At 44.5% G+C, this 24193-nt stretch overlaps 1 long non-coding RNA gene across 1 annotated transcript in view; it reads left to right on the forward strand.

The window, feature by feature from the left end:
- LOC138565986 (uncharacterized) overlaps positions 1 to 23962 on the forward strand; it is a 47833-nt gene extending 23871 nt beyond the window's left edge. Inside the window, exon 3 of the long non-coding RNA XR_011301758.1 lies at positions 23880 to 23962. This is a non-coding gene — a long non-coding RNA (uncharacterized lncRNA). The remainder of the gene's footprint in view (positions 1 to 23879) is intronic.
- The last annotated feature ends 231 nt before the right edge of the window (positions 23963 to 24193 follow it).

Below are 24193 nucleotides of genomic sequence, written 5' to 3' on the forward strand. Positions count from 1 at the left end.
ACTTCTGTCTAATTTGTTCTGTTCTCGATATATAGCAATTGTCATCAGTGTCAATTGGGATAGAATTACATCCTCCGCGGCCCATGTCTATAAGCATGTTTCCTTTTGATGCCTGAAAGTACATTCAACAGAGTAACATGTTACAATTTTCGTCGCATCAATCAATTCTGTAAGAAAATTATCCAAGTGTATATTTGACTATGCAACACAGGTTTTGCCTCTGTGACCAAAAAAGGATTGCATAGAAAAATGTATGATATAATTCCATCTTTCTCACGCATTCATGCAACATATTTTAACAATGTGGACTTTTTTTAACAGATTATTCAACAATGTCTGCTTGTATGGTTTTCGGTTGCCGTTCTAAGACCCATAACAAACCTAAGGGCACAATAATGCTTACGTTCCCGAGGAATCTGATAAGAGAATGGGTCAGATATTGTGGATTTGCACCGGACGAGCTTGAAAGTCGAGTCCAGGAAGTCTTGGGGGACTTGAGGGGCGATCGAGTCAGCATCTGCAGCCTGCACTTTGCCACGAATATGTACGACAAATCACAGTACACAAAGAAGCATAGACTCAGAACGTCTCGTAAATTGCTTCCAACTCTATTAATGCACACCCTGCCTCAGGTGAGGCACGGTTCATTAATTAGCTGTAGTTCTTGGGGTACTGAACAGTTAACTACATGGACTGATTGGTGTTTTTGGTTTAAATGTTTCTTACAATACTTTGCATATTCACCAGATTGTATTGCTTTATAACCACACCCCATTTTGCTATATATCTGTCCCTGGTTTTAGGAGCCTCATAGAAAACTATTTATGGACACAGAAAACTATGCTATAGTGCCCTTGGAAATAAGCATAATCTTTTCGTAATTGGTTGCTTTACATGTCAATTTCTTTAGGTTAGCATGTTTGTTTGTTTGTTTATTAATTTATAATGCGCGCCAAACCCAGAGGTAGCAGGGCGCAGCAGTAAGAATATGTAAAGCTTGCAATGGTACAAAAATGTACAGTTTACAATGTTACAGAAATATACAGTTTACATGATTAATTGCAGATATATACAGGTAATAGCGGTAGGATTAATGTACATTGGTGCAGTATAATTTACAAATGTTATTCAATGTCATATATATTTGTTAGCAAAGTTATAAGAATACAGGTTATATGCAATAATGTTGGGGCTAAGGCTCAGAGTATCTAAATGGAGGGTGACTACAGGTTATTGGAGTTAATGTATTTAAAAAAGTTCCTTCTGAAGTGTAGGTAGGGTTGGTCTGCTCTCAGGTTGTGAGGCAAGGAGTTCCAGAGTTTAGCAGCTTTCACAGGAAAGCTATTGCCACCATTGTCTTGGAGAGTTTGAATCTTGGAACTACCAGGCAATTGGAGTTGGCAGTTCTTGTCTGTCTGATGGATATCTTTCACTTTATTTTATCCGTCAGGTAGCTAGGGGCAGCATTATTAAGAGCTTTGTGGGTCAGGGAAATCATTTTTAGTTGGATTTTGTTGTCAGTGGAGAGCCATTTATGTTGGCGTCTAATGGAGGAGATATGCTCTCTTTTATTTATGCTGAGCGCAGCTCTTAGGGCATTGTTTTGTAGAATTTGTAACCTTTGAGTAATAACTTTGTTTGCACTGCTGTAAAGGGCATTGCAATAATCGAGTCTGGAGAGTATTAGGGCTCTCGCCAGGATCATGCAACTATCATTAGATAAGAAAGGCTTACCCGCTCTTATTAATTTACAGGTATAAGCGGTGGTTGATGCTAGTGAGTTAACCTGTTTAGTGAATGACATGGTGGAATCAAGGTAAAAGCCAAGAGTTTTTACTTCCCTAGATACCTTGATGATGTTTCCATCTATATTGAACGAAGAGTATTTCAGGCCTAGTTTGTTGATATTAGCATACGTGCCCAGGATGATCAGCTCTGTCTTATCGTCATTCAGGCACAGACCATGAGATAAAATAATTCTACAGGGGTAACGCCCTACACACAAGGTATTGACCCCTCCTACTCAGTGGGGATATAATATTCTTAAATCTCAAAAAAAGGAAGGGTATACATATGATAACATAATTCACATATATACCATCAGACACTGTATGTACCTATACATTAACACCTCAAAAAACAAATGTAGGGTATATGCCCAAAACTATCTCACATATCATATTTTATTATTATGTAGTCAAAGCAACAAAATCATGACACCAATATATAAAAAGAAATAAAAAAGCATATGCACATGTTACAATACAATATACAAAAACGCATAAAAAATATTTTGTTAAAAAAACAGGAAACAATTATTAGAACCGAAAGGACACAGAGCCAAATTAATTGTTGTTGCTCAACGCTGTACCCATCATAGCCCAATTTATATAAGTTTCTGTCCTAGATGTTATGAAATAACTGGGCATTCCTCAGGGGCAATCATGTCTCCTGTGCTTTGACGTGGCATTTCTTTTCCACTTTTGATTCTAATTCTTTTTTTCTGATTCCAAAATGGTACTCCACTATCTGTAGGTACACAAATGTATACATACATATTAATATGTAGGCGTCAAAGGTTTGATAGACTTCACCTCGCCCTCACCCTCAATACCAAAAAGGGGTAAAACAAGTAGAAAAATCAATTTATCTCTACCTGTATCGAAAGGCCATAGGGTGTGAATCTCTTAAGCCGTATTACGATTGTAATTCTTAGTTGCATCAACACTGGTCATCACATCAAACAGAATCCATACGGTCAAACTGTACAGAAAAAGCAAATAGCCAAACCAAATTATTATTGCAGGTACTAATACCCATATGTCAAATCCAAAAGTTCACAACAAAATCAAGAAAAACACACTCCATACACAACCTCACCTTGACGGAACAGGTATATTTTCATTCTGTCAATCCTGGACCGGACAAGTACTTCCTAAATTCATTAGGTTTCCAACGGCTCAAAATTACGTGGCCGATATCCCCACCGTGTTGAGAAAGGCTGTTTTATAGTTATCAAATGAAGTAGTGCCCTAGAAACCAAAGCATGGGTCAGCTGCTTCGTAGAAATACTTGAAAACAAGCAAACATAATGGCGCCTCTCAAGCGGCTTCCGCATCCACTACGCGAACCATGACAAAACTCCTTACCTTAATATCACTAATCCAACATGCGGCTGCAAGTCCCGACCATAAACAATTACCAGGAAGACCGTATTCCACGGACTCTACCCAACATTACAAGCGGCAATCACGTGATAACATAACGTGCTGCCACCCCCACGTTGGTTGCTAAGCAACCACGCACGTAAGCTCGATCTTCATCGGGGCATCCCGAGTCTGTCTGGCTACTCTGCTAACTGATCAAAATTCAGAGGTGTACACGGTCATGCAAACAATTAATATATAGAACCGTCAAAGCCGCTTGGGACAGAAAAACGGTTCCAAAATCAGCCAAAACAAACACAACAGCGCCAATCTACAAAAAGGGGTGAACGTAGGTGAATACATGTCACATGACCGAACCCCATCATTGGAAAATGTCACAATGGCTCTTAATTTTTTATATAACAAATGCAAAGTACCCATAGTACCAACATGGCCAGCAATAAAACCATGTTTACAATATATTAAAAACAAAAGTATATATAATGCAATACCAGCAGGACGCATGCTCGCTATGTCAGATCTAGACCGTAATGATTATTTCACATTGTGCCATTCAATACTCTCATTAAGACCTGTAAAATGACTCTTAGTCAAAAAGATAAGTTTCTGTTCCAAGTTGAACAAATTTTTGTTAATCAATTCTTGGCACTTTCCTTTCACCTTTTTTAGAATGCACCATTCAAAATCATTTTCAGAATGACCCAGATTTCTAAAAAGAGCAACCAAAGGAGCTTTTTCAATGTTGTTCCTTTGGCAACTCCTGTGTTCGATCATACGAGTCTTGCACTTCCTGCTGGTCTTGCCAATATATATAAGGGCACACGGACATTTGATCATAAAAATCACATTGGTTGTATTGCAATTAGTGTGTTCTTGCAAAATCCAATCATGCTTCAGGCCTAAATTTACCACAGATACTTTATGTTTTAAAGGACACATTACACAATTACAGCATGGGTGGTGGCACACAACCTGAGGTAGGGCCCAAAGAGTGCTCTGTATACAAGGTTGAACTTCTGTTAGTTGAACATCATTTTTCATCACCAAGTTCCTGATATTAGTGCTTTTCTTAAAAGCCACCACTGGGGGAGGAGTATCCATGAACTTTCTCCAATTCTTACAGATTATGCCCTTCACTTTGTAGGATAAGTTGCTGAACGTATTTACCAAAACCAAAGGAGGGTTTTCTGTATCTTTGTTCTTATTCTCAAACAATGCACCTCGATCATTATTAAAGGCTCGCTTAGCTGCTTGTTTAACCACTCTCAACGGGTAGCCTCTATTGTTCAATTTCTTATTCAGAACATTCGCTCCTTCCTCATAGTTTTCATTAGTGCTACTATTGCGTTTCATCTGCAAAAATTGCCCAAATGGCAAGTTATCGCGAACATGTTTCGCATGATGACCTTTGTAATGAAGGAGAGCATTTTTGTCAGTTGCCTTCACGTAGGGCTTCACACACAATTTCTGGTTGTTATGGTAAATGGTAAGATCCAAATCCATGCCATGCTATCCATGCCTGAATGATAAGATGCACCCTATTCACCAACTCCCTGTCCTTGCTATGATCCACAGAAAGCGGGAGGAGAATCTGAGTATCATCTGCATAGTTAGTGTAGGTGATACCCAGATGGTCCAAATCATCGAACAAAGGTTTGGTGAAAACGTTGTATAAAGTTGGGGAAATGCAAGAACCCTGGGGGACTCCTCATGTGATGGGCGTGGGGTCTGCTGCTGCCGCAAGGGAAAATACTCTCATCGTTCTCTCGCTCAGAAAGGATTCTAACCATCTGATAGCCTCGGTGGAGAAGTGAGCTGCTTAGTCCAAATGTCTGCAAAGGACCTTGTGGTCTACAAGATCGAATGCAGCTGAGAGATCAAGTAGGAGGACGAGTGCTGTCTTTCCTTTATCTCTCAACTCATCTATTTGGGTCTTTAAGTCAATAAGGACTGTTTCCGTCCCATGTAGTGGACGGAAACCAGATTGTCTAGCTCCTAGTAGCTTGTGCAGTTCAAGGTGTTTTTGAATCTGTGTATATGCCACTTTGTCCAGTATCTTCACTAAAAATGGTACCATAGTAATGGGGCGGTAATTAGTAGGGATGAGAGGATCTAGTGTCTGCTTCTTGAGAAGCAGGAGCACCCAAGATTGTTTTAGGTTGGCAGGAATGTTACCTAAGGAGAATGAAACATTAATATGTTTGGAAATAAAAGGTGATAAGTCTCTGGCGGCTTGTTTAATTAACTGTGCTGGGCAGATATCACCTTTACAGTTGGAAGGTTTAAGCGATATGATGATTTTCTCTACCTCTAGGGTGGTCGTTTTGGTGAAGGAGAATTTGTTTGTCTGGGTATTGTGTATAGCATTAGGCGGTGACTTAAGCAGGTTTTCAAGGTTTAAGGAGTCTTTTTTTAGTTGGATTTTGTTTTGTAGGGTATTTATTTTGTTTGCTAGCGCGTGTTGGATATCTGTGCACCAGGTCTGATCCTTAGTGCAAGTATCTGGTGTGGCAATAGTTGACACGAGTTCTTTCAAAATCGAGAAAAGTTCCTTAATGCTCGAGTTGGAATTAGCAATGCGTTCATCATAGGAGTTCTGCTTTGCCAGGCAAACTTTGTTTTTATACTGCAGAGAGATGGAGGTTAGGTTGACTTTGTTCTCATCAGTTGGGCATAGTTTCCAGGCTGATTCACATTTTCTATTTACTAGGCGAAGGGCCTTGAGTTCAGGCATAAACCATTTATTTAAATGGGCTTTGGGTTTGCTTGTTCGAAGTTTCAGTGGGGCAATTTTGTCCATAGTATCAAGCATGATTTTATTATATTCATGGCCTAGTGTGCTGGGGTCTAGATTGTCTGGCAGTGCATTTAAAGTTGGGAGGATGGCAGGAATGACTTTGTCCACTGTCATATTCTTCTTATTTCTAGTTAGGCATGGAGGTGCCGTTGGCAAGGCTGTAGTAGATGGTCTGGCAGTTAGTAGATTAAAGGACACCAGTGAGTTGTCAGTCCAGGGTAATGGCGAAATAGAAGAAATGACAGCTGTGCAGTTGGAGTTGGCAACCCAATCTAATGTTCTCCCCTTCAGATGGGTAGGATTGTTGACTTTTTGGGATAGTCTTAGTGAGTTGATAGTGTTAGCTATGGTCAATGCATGGGTATCCGCTGGATCGTTAAATCCTAGGTTAAAGTCACCTAGTGCCAGCAATTGTGAGGTAGTTTTAACATTATCGGTTAATAAGCTGTGTAGATCCTCCTCAAAGGTCCCAAGAGGGGCGAGTGGTCTGTAAATTAGGTAAATAGTGAGTGATTGGGTATTATTTAGGGAGAGTTTAGCGGCAAGGGTTTCACAAGATTGCAAGGTTTGGGTGGGGCCTAGCCTTAGCGATATGTTCATTTTAGATATGATGTCAATTCCACCGCCACGGGTGCCCTCTCGGTCTTGCCTGGATATAGTGTACCCGTCTGGCATGGCCAACATGAGTGACGCCCCTGCAGCGTTATGTAGCCAGGTCTCAGTTAAAGCAATGAAATCCAGATTAGCTTCAGTAATTAGGTCAGCTATGTCAAGGGTGTGGGCAACTAGTGATTTTACGTTGAGGAGTGCTCCTTTGTAGGAATGTGCCTCCGTTTCCACTTGGAATTGTGCATGATTAAGTGTACTTCTAGTACTGGGTTTAGGCTTAGGTCTAGAGGTTTGGGAATTATTTGTGGCTGGAAGGGCAGAGGGGTGATTGGAGGCATTACGTTCCCTGCTCTGATGGCATTTCATTTCTCGTTTTATTGAGGGGAGAAGTCTTCTAGGCGGCTCGTACAATTTAGTAAGTCTGGCACGTAGTTTGTTATTTCTGTCAGTAGACGAGCTAGGCTGGGAAACATAGGCTGCTGGTCCTGGCATGTAATGGTGCTTTGAACAGATAGGGGCAGTGTAGTTTGTAACTGTATCTGACAGGTGAGGTAGGATAAATGCTGTCTCACGTGGGGGGGGGGCAATGTAACTGTTCTGGCTACTAGTATCAAGAAATGTAGACATTATGCAATAAGTAATAATTATGCTTAACATTTTGCGTAACTGCAGCTATAATTAGATAGATGGAGGCAGTACAATGCAGGTGCTTCCTAGGCTGGGATACCGTGGCATAGTCGATGTGGGGTGAAAGTGAGAACATGCAGAGCAGGTTATGAATAGGGCAGTAGTTTGTCTACTTGGCTGTATATCTGTTAGGAACACTAGATTTATACACACAAGTATACTGTGGACATATATATATAGTAATACCAGACATAGGTACGTGCGTGCAATGAGTAAACATGTTAATTGAAGCAAGGAACAGTAGACGGCGGCAAACAGAGGTCATGACAAATTGCAATAATAGATCAGAGATTAAAGGGTAGTGTTCAGTATCACGTTAGTTCAACGGGACAGGGGACAATAGTACGCAACTTTAGTGAGTAGCTGGTTAATAGTCATCAATATTCAGTAGCAAGAAGAGGTCAAGGATCATAAGGCAATGCTCATAAGCGCGCGGTTCAGTGAATCATGCAATAGTGATGCGTCACATTAATTGCAAGTATACAGTGATATATCATGTAAGGCATTAGAACAAGGTAATGGCGGGTGCAGTATGTAGAAATTGGTCTAGAGGCATTGCAAGCACGTAGATCAGGTGCAGGCTGATCATTGAAAAGAACAGAAACACGGGACATGTATTTTTTAAAGTCATTGCTAAAAGCATTTAACGTAGCATCCATACAGTATGGGCGTTGAAGACTCAAGCGGACTCATAAGATAAATGGGTCGGGACACATAGTTGTAATGCGTGTGGCACAGAGATAAGCTCATGCACGGTGAGCTGCCAGCGACGGGTACATGGTCACATTATTTGTATTTACAAGCAGTTTGGTTTGCCAGTAGGGCAGGAGGCAGAGTTCAAGTACAAAACTTTCTATGGTTACCTTGGGTTTGTTTGTCGGTGGCTAGTTACACCTGGGCCAGGGGTTCTGGCTAACGGCGTAGACGGCTTAAGACAGGCTCGGGACAGGTACCTTTGTCGTGTACCTTCGTCGGTGGGCCGGTTTATGCCTTCCGGTCCGCCTGATTGGATTATGAAGCTGAGGCAAGAGGTGCAGGATCCAATCCGCTCGGGGCAATATGTAGCTGGTTGTAAGGCTGGACGCGCTGCAACAGATCAGGTGGCCATCTTTGAAGGGGGCTGCCACGTGTTTTGCAATGTGGCCGTAAAACCAAAAATAATTATTACGGGCTGATAAACATGCCAAATTCAGGGGGCATGATTCATCGGGGTATCCTATTAAAAGTAGATGCAGTTGATGAGGTGGCGGGGCAGGCGGCAGCTTTGAGGCATAGATGCTTTTTCGTAGTTCGTAATAGCCCAGGCCTCACCCTTGGATATGTGGGGGGTAGTGGGGCTGCTCCTGCAGCGGTCCACGCAGGAAGCCTTCCTAGGCTGAGTCGGATGCTAGATGTTGACTGAAGAACAGACTATCGGTAGTGACAACATCACGACACGTCCAGTATACCAATGGTGAGCCATACAGACTTGCTTTAAGTTCATATTGTTCAGAATTGAATCTTCCCACATTTCTAATTCAAATCTAATTTTACCTTTACAACTCCATGACAATGCATGGAAATTGGAGGAGCAAGATTCTGCATCCATTTCTTTCCCGGAGTCAACAACAACTTCAAGCGCCTATCAGGTAGTTTTATTTCGCTATTCAATTCCAGAAATGTATATGCATGGAATTTTAGATAATATGAAATAGTTTACGTATCCTGTCGTTTGTTTACATAATGTTTCATTTATGGGTTTTTATTGATATGTACCATTTGTCTGCATCTAACTGTATTAAAGGGTGATGCTGGTACTTCGACTACAATTACACCATCCATTGGAGCTGGTCCAGAGCATGAGGTATGCGTACTGACAGTTCCCTTGAATGAAAGAAAGTACATCCTACATCTGATACTATTAGACAAAGACATTATTATAAACAAGCATCTTTTCAAACTTTTACCATTTCAGTTCTAATGTTACAATTTCTACCCTAATGCCGAATACAATGCAAAATGCTTGAGTATAACATTACAATCAGTGGGTTGAAATGTATATATTGACTAAATGACGTACACAGTGTACAAGGGTATATATGTAAGCCATGTGTGCGAGGAAAGAATTTGATTTCAAATACGATTGAGTTTTTTTTATGAATATTCTGTTCATGGGTTGTATACAAGATCGGGAAATAGAAGAGGAGGCACGTGGATCTGAGGTGGCGGACCAGCTTGCTGGTGTAGTCGTTACAGTGAAGAACACGGTTTCACAGAAAATCAAGAAAGCGAGGGTAACTAACAAACAATTTTGATTACAAAAAGTGTTTAGGGGTGGTGTCTTCATAACATGCTTTTTTTAAAAATTTAAAGTGCTATATACTGTATGTTGGATTTACATTGAACATGTTTTTATAACCCATCTCCCAGAGGCCCAGAGGAAAACGAAGTATGAAGACAGACAACAAATGCCAAACATATTTCACCATGGAGCAACTATTATTTGAGGCGCTGCTTAGTTGAGTCAATAAGCAGACTCGAGATATTTATGCCCAATGGCAAGAAAATGAATTGAATGTGACCGGCGAAGCAAGTAAAGTGTCTTTGGACCATTACTACAGTCTGATAACTGGATAAAATGAAGAAGAAACTGAATATAAGGAAGATGCTTTTGAATTACTCAGTGACCACTTCACACAATCTACACCCGCCAAAAAAGGGCCACCCAACAAACAATCGACATTGATGGTTTCTCCAATTCGTGTTCCGATAACACAAGCTGAAATAACAGAGACTGAAGCCTCAGCGCAATTGACCGAGGAACTATGCAAAGATCTCAACTTGAGTGTGTCATGTTCGGCCGATATATCCATCACAGTTGAGTCACAAACCACATTCATGCAGGACGATAGTCTAATAAAGGAGCCCAAATACATTGTATTCGACAGCTTCCTGTTAGAGATTATACTGATGCTGAAATGTGTCCATCCAGTGAGGGGGGAAGTATGCGGGAAGCCATTGTTTAATGTGACTCGTGTATCACAAGGCACTAACCTGAAAATACAAGCCACCTGTGAACTGCTCCATGCTAAATTTTCATGGTCCGCTCAACCGATGCTGGGGAAAGTGCCAGCTGGAAATCTACTGTGTGCAGCAGCTTTACTTTTCAGTGGCTCTACTTTTAGAAAGTTGTCCAGTTTCTGTCAATGTGTGGGACTCAAGTTCCTTTCTAAAACGCAGTACTATAAATATCAACGTTAATATTTATTCCCTGCTATTAGTGAAGGTTGGAAAGTTGAACAAATGTCAATTGAAAGGACATTCTCTGACAAACGGTTCAGGCTAGCTGGCGAGGGACAGTGTGACAGCCCCGGATTTTCACCAAAGTACTGCACATACCACTTTCAGGACATGGAAACTAAACAAATTGTGAGTTTGGTGGTCGTGCAGGTCTCCAAATGTAAATCCTCTCTGGCCATGTAGAAACATGGTTTTATCAAATCCCTGGAAGATCTCAAATCGAGGGGAATGCAAATAGACCTCATAGCCACCGACAGACATGTTTCACTAGCCAAGACCATGAGAGAGCAGTTTCCAAATATTCGCCATCAATTTGATGTATGGCACATTGCTAAATCAATCAATAAAAAAATCTCAGCTGCTGGAGAATAAAAAAGGTTCTGAAAATATTTTACAGTGGTCCCAGTCTTTCAGCAACCATCTTTGGTGGAGCACCAAAACTTGTGGTGGGTCTGTGGAAATTCAACTTGAAAAATGGCACTCAGTAATGCACCACTGTACCAATGTTCACTCTTGGACAGAAAACCTACATTTTCACCAATGTGCACATGGACCTTTGTCGGATGAGCAGGAACGCAAGAAGAAGTGGTTGATTCCATCTTCACCTCCACACAAAGCTCTTGAGAAGATCGTGTTTGATAAAACTCTATCTAGAGATCTGAAGGGACTCACAGAATTCTATCAAACAGGAGATTTGGAGGTGTTCCACAATATGTGCCTAAAGTACAGGCCCAAGAGATTGCATTTCGGCATAGACGGGATGCAATATAGGACATTACTAGCGGTCTTAGCGCATAATGAGAATGTCGGGCGTGATCAATCGAGGACTGCAGGAAACTTTGGGATGCTTTGTTACACAACAGTCTTATAAAAAGAAGCAAAACATGGGTGGTCAAGCCAATATACCAGGAAATGGAATTTGATTTTGTGAAAGATCTCATTTTGACTGTGCTGGACATACATAATCATGAAATCGCGCATGATTTTGTTCCGAGGACACATACATTGCCACAAAACATTGCAAACGTGCCCTGTCCACCGAAAGCAGACCTCGTGGAACAGTTCACTTCCCGGTACAAATGATTAGCAGCTATTTATTTGTTCAACAATGTTTATATAAAGTGTCCAAATAAATAGTCCAAATTGTCTTTTGAAACGTATCCTCTTTGTCAATTTATTTTGCAAGAAATGCCTTCTGGAGGATGGCATAGAGTGTAACGCTGTGCTTTCACACTTCCCGGTTTCGTCTAGCTCTTGTGGGTCCTTCACTGATCGGGGGAGGGTCAGATGGATGACAGCATGAAAGCAACTTTGGGGTTCTGCAGTTGCCTTACCAAAAACTTGTCCAAATAGCTGAATTAAAATGAGACATAGGTTAGATAAGATACTTGGCCCGCAAGATCTACTGACTGTAAGCAAAACAGCGCATCAAAGGGGGTTGTTGGTGAGAAATAGTTGTATTCTAACCTATATTTTTATGGGGGCATGGCCGTTGCTATCGGATGCCTTATCACAGCGGCCGATCTTTGATTTGCAGCCCTCTGAGTCTTATGATTTGAAACGCAGTGGGGGTAGGTGTCAGCGTTACCAGAATATATGTCGAATCCAGAATAGGTATATGGGAGGTGAGGTTGCGGTGGTGCTGGGTTAGGGTCTGGCAACCAGATGTGTTCAAAAGGAACTGTGGTCATGGCTACAGAGGACTGTGGGCTGGCAGGAAGGGGTTGCAGCAGGGCTTGCTCTGACATTCTCGTACCAGCACATTTTGTCAGGGCTCGAGACTCGCTCCTTGCGAAAAATGTTTACGTGATTTGCTGTGTGAACAGGAGATGGGCTGAGCTGACAGGTGGTGTGGGCTGGCTGTGGGAGTCGCTGGGAGAGTGCAAAGTTCTCCAGAGGGACATTATAAATAAGGCATTTGAAACTAAACTAACTGTTTTCAGAAAAAAAAGTAAATTACTAGAAACTTTGCGCGACATTGGTGGATGGCAGCAAACAATTCATTTGTTTTTCAAAAATATTTCAAATGCCACTCTGGTCTGAAGGGCTATTCGCTCCCGTTCGGAGTGAAGGTCAGTGCCTTTGAATTTTGCTTGTGAGCTGAGCACACCCACGCATCGTACACAGTATAAGGTTCAATTGTTTTTCGGCCTTGGAAGAAAGGGAGGATTCCGAATGGAATGATTGAAGGGAGGTGTGTAATACCGTCAAATATGATAAGGTTCAACATTCCAAAACTGGACAAAGGAACATGTAATTTCATTTTATGAAAATTCGTTGATCTGAACGGACACCCTGCATTACGCCGAGAGAATGGAAATGGCGAATATTATGTAATTTTTACTGTAGACGATTTTATAGACAAACGAGTCAAGGTTTCATTTTCTGACTGTTATTGCTGGCTTACATTGTACTGGATGGCTGTTTGTGGCATATTGCAAGGACACGCAAAAACAACCTTTCTGTACTTGTCTTTGTCCCGGGCACATGGGCAGTCCAGCATCGAAATCCATGTAGTCCACATCTGGGATCCCCCAGGTTCCACCAATGCCAAATTCTATGCTAATATTTCATTAAAATGCCATCTATGTGTTCTTCCCATTGCAAGCTAAACATACTCCATAGCACTAACCTCTCAAGCAAATTGTAGACTACTTTCCACAATGTTTTCTCTGTGTTCCTATTGTTTCACGTTTGTGTTCATCATTAGTTTTTACATGGTACAGAATTAATGGGTAAATTGATACATTATAATAAAGAACGGCTACTTAGACACATTTCTGTTGTTTTCCACACAGCTACATCCTGCATTTCTGCGAATGTCATCGATTCCAGATACCAATTGATGGCTTCTTTAGCCGGCAGCTGCAGATACATTTAAATGGCTGGATAACTATGACGCTGTTTTGGGACGATCGCCATGGGCCGATATGCCCGTTCGCGGTACCAGCAATAAGGAGCAACCTGACATTGTTTATGGTGGCCTAGCGCCAAGCTGTTGCCAAAGCCTTGCGATTCACGGTGCGTCCAATGCGCTTCTTATACCCAAAAGGAACACCGTGTGACACACGATAAACATTTGTGGATCGAGAACAAAGAATAAAATTACCCATGTGGTTGAATATGGCAATCGCCGGATGTTCTCGGAGCGTTTATTGTGAAATAAAAGTACATTACAAATTGTGCAGTGTTGCTATTTCATTTAAAAATATAGGCCCTCATTACGACCCCGGCGGTAAGTAATGTACATTACCGGCATGGCGCAACTAACGTGTCCGTGCTGGCCTGAAGCCGTAAAAAGCGGCACATTACGACCCATCGGGCACGAGCATTGCGCCATGCCGGTAATGTAAACTGCGCCATGCCGGTAACGCCCCCAAAATGGCACCTACCGGCATCGTATGCTGCGCAAGGTGCACCACCGCCACCCCTCCCACCAATATTAGCGGTGACCGCAATCAGCGGTGACCGCAATTAGCGGTGACCGTAAATAAGCAGAACCGGAAGTTGCGTCATCGCGGCGGAACGGGAAAGAGCACGGCGGCCATCTTCAAAAACACAATCCATTGGCATCCTCCGCATCCAGTGGATATCTGACCCTGAGAACCGACAGAAAACATCAGCTACATCTACCCTTCGTGAAAATGCCTAAAGTTGTCAAGAAAAGTTGTGATCGCCAGCGGCAGGACCGTTTCAGCAGGGAGGAGCTGAACATGTTGGCGGAGACACTCCAGGAAAACGCCGCTGTAGTCTTTTCCACCCAAATGACCAGACCAGCAATTGCACAGAAGAAGGCCATATGGGCCCTAGTTGCACAGCAGGTCAGTGCAGTGGGAACAGCACCCCGCAACGTGAGACAGTGCCGTAAGCGGTGGGATGATCTCTGGCTCCGCGTTAGGAGCATCCTGTCCGCCAACGGGAACATGGGCATGGCAACCGGCGGAGGATCAGAGTCCCCAATAAAATTGCAGCCCTGGGAGGAAATCTGTGCCAGTATAATCGGCATTGAGTGCATCAAGGGGGTAGGAGAAATGGAGAGAGGAGCCCCGACATCAGGCGATGCAGGTAGGTGCCTCAAATGAAGCCATGCAAAAGTCACTGAAGTCCATATTCATGTGAAGCACAATGTTGCCTAATAGTGTTAATGCGACACATCAGCAGAAGACTACCTACAGCCATTTCTGACCTCCACCCTGTACACATGCAGTATGCACACCCTAACTGTAGGCACCCACATACCTCCATGCTACTTCCACACAAAAGGGAGACAACCTGTATGTCCCAGCCTCCAATGTGCAGCATCTAGCAATCAAAATGATGGCAGTCATCACAATGCCCGCTCAATGTCCGCAGACCCATCAATAACACTTTCCCTCCTTTGCTCCACCACAGGCTCCCATTCCGACCTCGACGAGGAAGACACTACTGCCACCACACCTGCCAAGAAGGCCAGGACCGCAGTGCCAGCACACCAACCCTCCACCTCTGCTGTATAGACCAAACCCACACAGCAGACAAAATCTGTGGGAAAAACACAGGACAGGGCACTGTCAGGCACCACAGCAAGCAGCACGGTACCAGCAGCAGCAGCAGCAGACATACACCAACTGGTGGCCACAGAAGGGACTGTGTCTGCAGGAAGCAGCACAATCGGGGAAATTGCTGCCAATGCAGCTTCCTCTGACAGTGATGCTGGGATTGATGAGGAGATCGTTGCAAGACCCCCCACTGCCCACCCTCATTTCCCCTACCTGTCCCAAAGCAGCCAGCATGAAGATGCCACACAGGGGCAATCAGATGTTGAGTCTTGGCCAGGCTCTGCATGCTCAGTGCAAGATGTGCAGGAGGCGAGCAGCCCAATGGAAACACAACTGCCAATATCCATGGCCCAGAAAAATCAACAGTCGTTGGAGATTATCACACGGCAGCACCAACTCTCCTCACTTCTGACTGAGCATGTGGCAGAATGTGGGGGTGCAAGGGCAGGAATGCAGCAATGCGCAGAGATCGTGAAGGCTGCAATACAGTCCTCCACAAAAGACATCTGTGCTGAACTCGCCGCGGTGCGGCATGTGCTCTCTGAGCTAGTTCAGTCAATTAGGGACATGCGTCCCAATGAGCAGCCAGGTACCTCCTCCGCTGCAAGTTCAACCTCAAGCAGCCCCGTCCGCCGATCGGGCAGGAACCTGCGGAGCACAGGCAGGGGTGCCCCGGGGGCCGGGAGAGGGGGCTGCCAATAGTGGCCGCCCAGTGGAAAAATGCAACATTAGCCACTTCATCACAGGCATCCTCACACCTTTGCAGGGAGTTCAGGGGGGAAGGGAGAGGGGTGAGTGGGTGTGATGGGGAGTTCAGGGGTTAGGGGGGACGGGGGAGTGGTTGTGTTGGGGAGTTCAGGGGGACGGGGGAGTGGTTGTGTTGGGGAGTTCAGGGGGGAGGGGAGAGGGAGGAGTGGGTGTGTTGGGGAGTTCAGGGGGGAGGGGGGAGGGGAGAGTGGGTGTGTTAAACCAATTCACATTTCCAATACACTTTTCCCTTTTGCACAAATCAAATGTGTGGACATTGCTCATTGCGTATGTGTGCTTTATTGGTGTACAATCCACAGTGTGCATGTCCCAGACACACACAGTGCCCCAAGTGCCGTCTCCATGTAACACACACCAGCCGTGTGTGCTAGAAGCATTGGTTAATGATATTGTGACGCATTTCACGCCCCTCCTGTGCATCGCTGCCTCCCTGAGGTGCTGCCCCATCCCCGCCCTCCTCATCCTCATCGTCAGGTGGTTGCAGTTCAGCGTCAGGGGGCAGGGCCACATTTCGTCTGATGCACATATTGTGTAGCATGACAATGCCTTGACGATCTTTGCAACCTTCTCATGGCGGTACAGGAGTGCCCCACCAGACCTGCTGTGGCAGCGAAAACGTGCCTTCAGTAGGCCGAATGCCTGCTCAATCACCACACGGGTACGTGTATGTGCACGGTTGAAGTCCTCCTCGTGCTGGTTCTGTGGGTTCCGGACTGGTGTAAGGAGCCACCTCTTCAGGGGATAGCCTGCATCACCTGTATGTGGGCAACAATGTATGTGTCAGTCATGACATCAAATACCAAACATGATGTGCCACCATGGCATGCATTTGACTTTTACTTCATACCAATTTTACATGCACAAATGGATTTACACTATGTGACCAGTATATGTGTATTGCTCTCATAGACTGTTTCGCATGCCAAAAACCAATGAATGCAGGGGGGTCAAGTGCCTTGTGAGTGCCCATCCACTGTGTTCGTTCATGGCGTTTGTTTTGGTGACCTGGCACGTGTCCTGTGATATCAACGCTCACATTATGGCAACATTGCTGTCAGCCTCATGATGACCCCAATGAGCACTACTGATGTTGATAGGGACATTTTTGGTGCTTTGGTGTCTGTGTAATGGTGTATTGATGTTTCTGTCCGTCATGTGCCTCCTTTGTGCGCACTTATGGGGGACAGGCCTTTCAGTTGATGGTGTTTGGTGCCGTGCATGTAGGTGCATTACGTTGAAATCAATGTGGTCCGAATCGGTACAATGCACTTGCAGACGGTTGCGTCATGGTTGGGACACACCTTCATTCACATGGTAGGGCTGCTTACATCGGGCATTATGTGTACAGGTGTCAGCTGACGTTTGTGCTGCTTTAGGGTATGAGCTGGCTCCATTGCCTCTGCTACTCGCAGCCAGGTAATGTATGCATCATTCCCCCCCTTTCAACCAGGTAAAGTATGCATCATTCCCCCCCCTTTCAGTCAGGTAAAGTATGCATCATTCCCCCCCCCCTTTACAGCCAGGTAAAGTATGCATCATTCCCCTCCGCCTTTCAGCCAGGTAAAGTATGCATCATTCCCCCCCCCTTTCAGCCAGGTGAAGTATGCATCATTCCCCCCCTTTCAGCCAGGTAAAGTATGCATCAATCCCCCCCCCCCTTTACATCCAGGTAAAGTATGCATCATTCCCCTCCGCCTTTCAGCCAGGTAAAGTATGCATCATTCCCCCCCCCTTTCAGCCAGGTGAAGTATGCATTGGTACGTCGATCACCTACCCACTTCACATTTCCATGTCCATGACATGAGACTCACCGAGTAGCCAGGATCTTGCCCTGCATGTCGCTCCATGTAGCGTGGCATTGTGGAGTTACGCAGGACCATTGAATCATGGGTTGATCCGGGGAATCGGGCAAAACAATGTGTGATGATCCTGTTGGAGTCACAGACCATTTGCACGTTGATTGAGTGAAATAGTTTACGGTTGCGGTACGGTACCTCCATGGCATGTGGGACCACCAATTCCACATGGGAGCAGTCGATGGCACCAGTGCAACCAGGTATGCCGGCTAGTGCATGGAAACCCACTTTGGTGTTTGCAATCTCCTGGGCAGACCGTGGTGATGAGATGTGGTCATCTGTGTGCTTGAGGAGGGCATCAAGCACTTGGATCAGTGTACGTGAGAATAATGGTTGTGAAATGCCATGCAAGTGCCCCACTGTGTGCTGGTAGGTGCCTGTGGCCAGGAAGTGGAGCACGGACACTACCTTCAGTAGGGGTGGGATGGCGGTGGGTGTTTCTATCATGCTGACGATGTCGTTGTGTATCATGTCCACGATGGTGGTGATGGTGTCCCGGTCCAAACGGTACAGGGTGTGGATCCGCTCAGCGGTGAGGTTGAATGGACTGGCTCTGATGCGTGGGATTGGGGGCGGCCTGAGTGGTGGCACTGGCTGTGCTGGTGGGGCTTGCTGGCCCTGCCTTGCCCTCCTTCTCCTCCTGCATCTCCTCTGTGCTGCCTGTTGTTGTTGTTGTTGTAGTTGTAGTTGTAGTTGTAGTTGTAGCACTTGCATTGCAATCAGGTCCTCCAGCTCCAACATTGCTAGTCCTATTGGAATCATTGTGGAGTGTGACTGGGTGTGGGAAGCGGTGGGCTGTGCTCTTTTTGTACTTGGTGAGTCTGTATTGCCTCCACCTGTGCTGATTCTGTGCACCTGTGGCAGCTGGATACACTGCACATGGCCATTTACGGTTGGTTCGCGATGGCGGAATTAGCACCATGGCGGTAAGGTACTTAACGGCCTTTGTGATGGTGTTAAGTGCATGTCCGCTTGGTTCGTGATTCGCGTACCTTTGCGCGATGCCGGTAATTACGGCGTGGAAGGTCGCGTGCGCGCGACCTTGGTGCAGTTAGCGGCACCGTTAACTACGATGCCGCTAATAGCACTTTCACGGGTCATAATCGGACCTAGCGGAAAACAATGCCGGTAATCATTTACTGGCATCGTTTTTCGCTTACCGCCGGGGTCGTAATGAGGGCCATAGTTTTGTATTCAAAATTGGGACGCGCTGTGTTATGAGATGATGTGTGTTGATATTCCGAGTTGTGCGTCAACTGATGTTAACACGTAGGTAATGACTGGGCGCGTTTGGCTACGCTGCCCAGTAACGTCATGGAGATATGTGTAGAATATCACTAGGTTTGTTGATGTCAGCCTCAGGGGCGGGGGATATGATTTAGTGCCGACAGGGCAGTTCACCTTAGGGCGATGCGGCAAGTGATAAGATTAGTACAAGATGGGCGTGCCCTGCTGCCTGATTTTGCATGTGTAAAAGTGAGGAAGACTACGGTAAGGTGCATAGGAAATATTGGTACGATCGATCAACGTATGCTTAAAAACACATGCCCGAACCCTTGGGACAATAATATTTTTGAGCGCACTATTCCTTTAAAGCCGACCAATATACAAATAGAACTTCAATATAATGGTCTGTTCTTGCTCTCCTGATTGATGACACGCTTAGGATTGTGCCACCTAAATTATGAGTGTACAATAGTTGGGTCATGTTTTTGGCAAACCTTTTGAGTCTTCAGCACATACTAAATAAAAGTTAGTACTTAAACACGTTAGTGCTATTCCTAAACATTTTACTGATAGCAATTATTTAGCATGGAAAATAAAATAACACATTTAATTTGATTCCCTGAGAGTGCTGGTAGACAGAATTCTTAGGGACAGGGAGATTGCTGTGAACTCCAGTACAGTGCACTAGTCCTTGCCATGGCAGTAAATGCTACGATTACATCTGGCACCACCCATTTCTTTGAAGTTGCTCTCTGTTGTGAATATTGTACTCCTTGTACACAGTCCCATTTCCTAAATAGTCATGGGATTCTGTTTCCAGGTAGAGCAGGAGGGGGGGCCCGGAGCCTTCTATTCAGTAGTATAAATTGAACAGCAGTGCTGGGATGCATGCATCAACATGCCTCTAGCACGGGACCCATCGAGCAGCTCCCAGCACCAACCAACAGACGTTTTATAGGTGTACAGGTGTCGGTTGGTCTCTTACTGTAGTGGGCAGTGGGCAGGTTGTAGAAGGCAAGTGGCCTATGGGCTAAGTAGAGTAGTATTTAACTCCCTATACCCTACCCACTTTCTTAATTTCTCATGGGAGATTCCAAATCGCCATATCAATTGGAATCTGGGACATAATACACAAATCAGGAAGGCAGGTTGGGAGGAAGGATAGCTTAGGGGCAACGTGTTTATCTTGAAAACAAGACAACGCAACGCAACACAGCTTTGAATCCTGATCCCGCGCTGAGAAACCACTTGTTGGTATTAAACGTGTTATAAAAGAACAATTATTAAAAAATATATACTCTTAAAAAAAGGACAGGATAGTCAACCTTGATTTTGTGAAAAGGAATAAATGCTGTTCGGTACATAGTGCCTGTATCTCCCACCCTCTGTGAGCACATATAACCGAAACTAAAAATACTGTTTTACAGATCACCAAATGGAGGTCAGTAAAAGCAATGAAAAAAAAGGGTTATGACAAGCACTGAAAGAAAGATGTTCAAATCCCAGTTTGGGTGTGGAAGACTAATTGGATGGTAGTCTCTCAAAAGGCCATTAAAGTGTATATTAACAAAGGGCTTCAAGTGGGAAAGACTGGGATGTCTAGTAGGCTCCCAAGTCCATGAAGGCATTCTTGCACAAGTCCATCTTTATGCCTGCATTAGCAAGCTCATTAATGTAAAACCTGATCCCATAAGTTTTTCAAATGATAGAGACCATTTTGTAAACATCAATGGCAAAATCTTGACCATTTGATAGCATTCCGGATTCTGATTGAACCATTTCTTTTTTGGATAAACCTGTACAAATTCCCAGATGATAGTCCTAAACTGCTGGATAGAATACCTCAGGGACTAGACAAATGAGGAAAATTGGTTGATTGCAAAGCTCTATACGTGCTTCATGGAAGAGCAGATCCCAAGAATGGTAACTGCCATGGTGGGAGACTGAACAACTCTACGGGATCCAAGACCAACACTCTGTTGTGCGTGCCACTGCAGACCCACAGCAATCATGTGACAGATATTGTTGTGCATCAGTTTGTACATGATGGGGTGAATAAATTGAGTTGGCAGAAAAGCATATTATGGCTGCCCATGTCAGGGGAAAAACAAAACATCACCTATGTAGTCTGTATCTTGGGATGTCCAGTATGCATACAGGTGCATATCCTGGTGTAAATTGAGGTAGGTTTCGTATGTGCCCAATTGGGCTAGGATGAGTTGTTAAATTTGTATGCGTCAGCAGCGTGGCTAATAACCTATGTAAAACCTAAACCATAGAGAGGCAACAGTGTATGGTTGCTATCAGCTCAACGCGCCACCGCCCCCAGTGTCGCAATCAACCATGCATCAAGACCCGACACACCGTCACCATTCAACTCCCCAATTCCCTGCCAAAACAGCCAACACGTGCCTTCACCACCTGTCTCCTTCAAGGCTGCTAATGATATAATACATTCAATGTACAAAACAATATTCATACATGACGAACTGCCAACACAAAAGAAAGGGAATTTCAAACAAAACAATGAGCAACCATCACATTGGTGAAAAACCAAGCACCCCGACGGTCACCAGACACCATATCATCAACAAACAAAGAACAAAAATACACACCATCAGTGATAGTCGGGAAGGACAGGAAGGAAGCAGAAAAATGAACACATACGCTCCCAAGGGACTGCGGCCCGTTGGCAACTGAATCCCAACAAATCAACACAAATGACCACAGTGGGCTCAAAGTGCTTTTGCACGCCCCAAGCAATCAGCGCGGACAGCAAAATGCATTGCTCCACCACAATATGTCACCCCCGGCATCCACACATGTGAGGTACCATTTTTGTCAGGACACCTGTGGCAACGTGGGAAGGTAGGACATGTGTTGTTACCTGTGTGTTTCGGTGGTTCCTGGTGGCAAATGTCTGCAAATTGTGTTTTTCCCCCTACATTTTGGAATTCGCCGGGCCTTGTGGGTAATCAATTCTAGGGCGATTTGCATAAGTCAGACATCTTTCGATTCACACCGGTGTCTTCTTTTCAGAGATGAATGGGGTTCCCTGTTTCCCTAGTGGCCGTGACACCCCAGGCCCAAATCTGTGAATAGTCCACAAGACCAAAAACCGTAAAAATGTTATCATCCAAGGCCGTTTGGTATACCAGTGGTTTAGCCTTTTCCCTTTGCGTCTAGGCAAGTGCACCCACACATGTGAGGAACCGTTTTTGTCAGGACACCTGTGGGAACGTGGGAAGGTAGGACATGCGTTGTTGCCAGCGTGTTTCGAAGGTTTCCTGATGGCAAATGTCTAAACATTGTGTTTTATTCCCTACATTTAAGATTTTGCCAGGTCTTGTGGGTAATACATTCTAGGGCGATTTGCGAAAATCAGACCTCTTGGGATTCCCACGGGTGTCTTCTTTTCAGAAATGCATGAGGTTCCCTGTTTTCCTTGGTGGCTGCAACACCACACGCACAAATCTGTGGGTTGTCCAGATGGCCAAATCCAGTATTCCTTAGGGCGTTTCATGTAACAGTGGTTTAGCCTTTTCCCTTTGCGCCCAGGTCAGTGCACCCACACATGTGAGGTAGCATTTTTGTCGGGACACCTGTGGGAACGTGGGAAGGTAGGACATGCGTTGTTGCTGACGTGTTTCAGTGGTTTCCTGGTGGGAAATGTCTGAACATTTCTTTCCCCCTACATTTTGGGCTTTGCCGGGCCTTGTGGATAATCAATTCTAGAGTGTTTCGTGAAAGTCAGAACTCTTTGGATTCCCACGGGTGTCCTCTTTTCAGAAATGCATGGGGTTCCCTGTTTGCCTAGTGGCTGTGACACCCCAGGCCCAAATCTGTGGGTAGTCCACAAGACCAAATACTGTTAACATGTTGTCTTCCCAGGCCCTTTGGTATACCAGTGGTTTAGCCTTTTCCCTTTGCGCCCAGGTCAGTGCACCCACACATGTGAGGGACCCTTTTGATGGGACACCTGTAGGAAAGTGGGGAGGTAGGACATGTGTTTTTGCCGGCGTGTTTCGGTGGTTCCTGGTGGCAAATGTCTGAAAATTGTGATTTTCCCTATATTTTGCACTTTGCCAGGCCTTGTGGGTAATATATTCTAGGGCGATTTGCGAAAGGCAGACCTCTTTGGATTCCCATGGGTGTCTTCTTTTCAGAAATGCATGGGGTTCCCTGTTTTCCCTAGTGGCTGCAACACCACGGGCACAAATCTGTGGGTAGTCCACACATCAAAATCCAGTCTTCCCCCAGGCGTTTGATGTACCAGTGGTCTACCCTTTTCCCTTTGCGCCCGATCCGTGCACCGACACATATGAGGTACCATTTTTATCGGGACCACTGTGGAATGTGGTAAGGTAGGACATTTGTTCTTTTCTTTTGGTTTTGATAACGTTTTCATACATTTAGTACTGCACTTAGTTACACAACCATTTCATTTCCCAAATGTGACCTACATTTAGTTGCTGCTTTAGTCACTGTATGCTTTTGTAACCTGCGCAAGTCACCTATCCTTCAGACGGCCTGCCTGTGCTCTTTCAAAAAATGTATGCTTTCCATTCTTCACCACACTTGTTTTCCTTATTTTCAAATGCTAACTGCGTCTGTTTAGGCCGTCAGCATAAAAATCTTGTGTACCATGGCTCTGTTTTTGGCTTGTGGTATTGCTTGTTATGTGAAACATTACAGAAAATGTGTGATTTCTTGACTAGAAGAGTCGGGGGAATCTAGTGGTGCATTGCCTTTCTCAATATTCACAGTAGCCATTACCTTACAAGTCCAAACATGTCCAGCACATACCTTTTTCTGTCATATTTCCAATTTGTTCCCAAACTATGGGAATTGTTGCTACATAGCTGTTACCTTACCTGCCCAAATGACCCCTTCTGAACTTGGAATTCTGTCTACTTTTCAGAAATGTATGCCTTTCTGTCTTCCCATTCAGCTTTCCTACCCTCCTCTTCCATTCCGTCCAAGCATGTCCTATTGAAGAAAAAGGGAAACATTGCCTACCTCTCACAAAACCGATGGTAAGCTCATAAAAAATGTTTTTTTGTTTCCACTCAACCTGTTTGTGAAAGCGTGGAAAATGGGGAATTCAGAACAGAAAACCATTTGTTTCTAGCTCTTACAAAGAAAAAAACAACAGGCATCTTTGTGCCTCATTTTATTGCCATTTTCTGAAAAAACACAAAATGTAGTCACTTTTTTGTTATTTTCTCACACCCTCCTACAGCAAACTGGGAATCCCTGGTGGCG

Source organism: Ambystoma mexicanum, chromosome 2p, assembly GCF_040938575.1.
Source record: "Ambystoma mexicanum isolate Mex_15411 chromosome 2p, UKY_AmexF1_1, whole genome shotgun sequence".
Classification (NCBI taxonomy): domain Eukaryota; kingdom Metazoa; phylum Chordata; class Amphibia; order Caudata; family Ambystomatidae; genus Ambystoma; species Ambystoma mexicanum.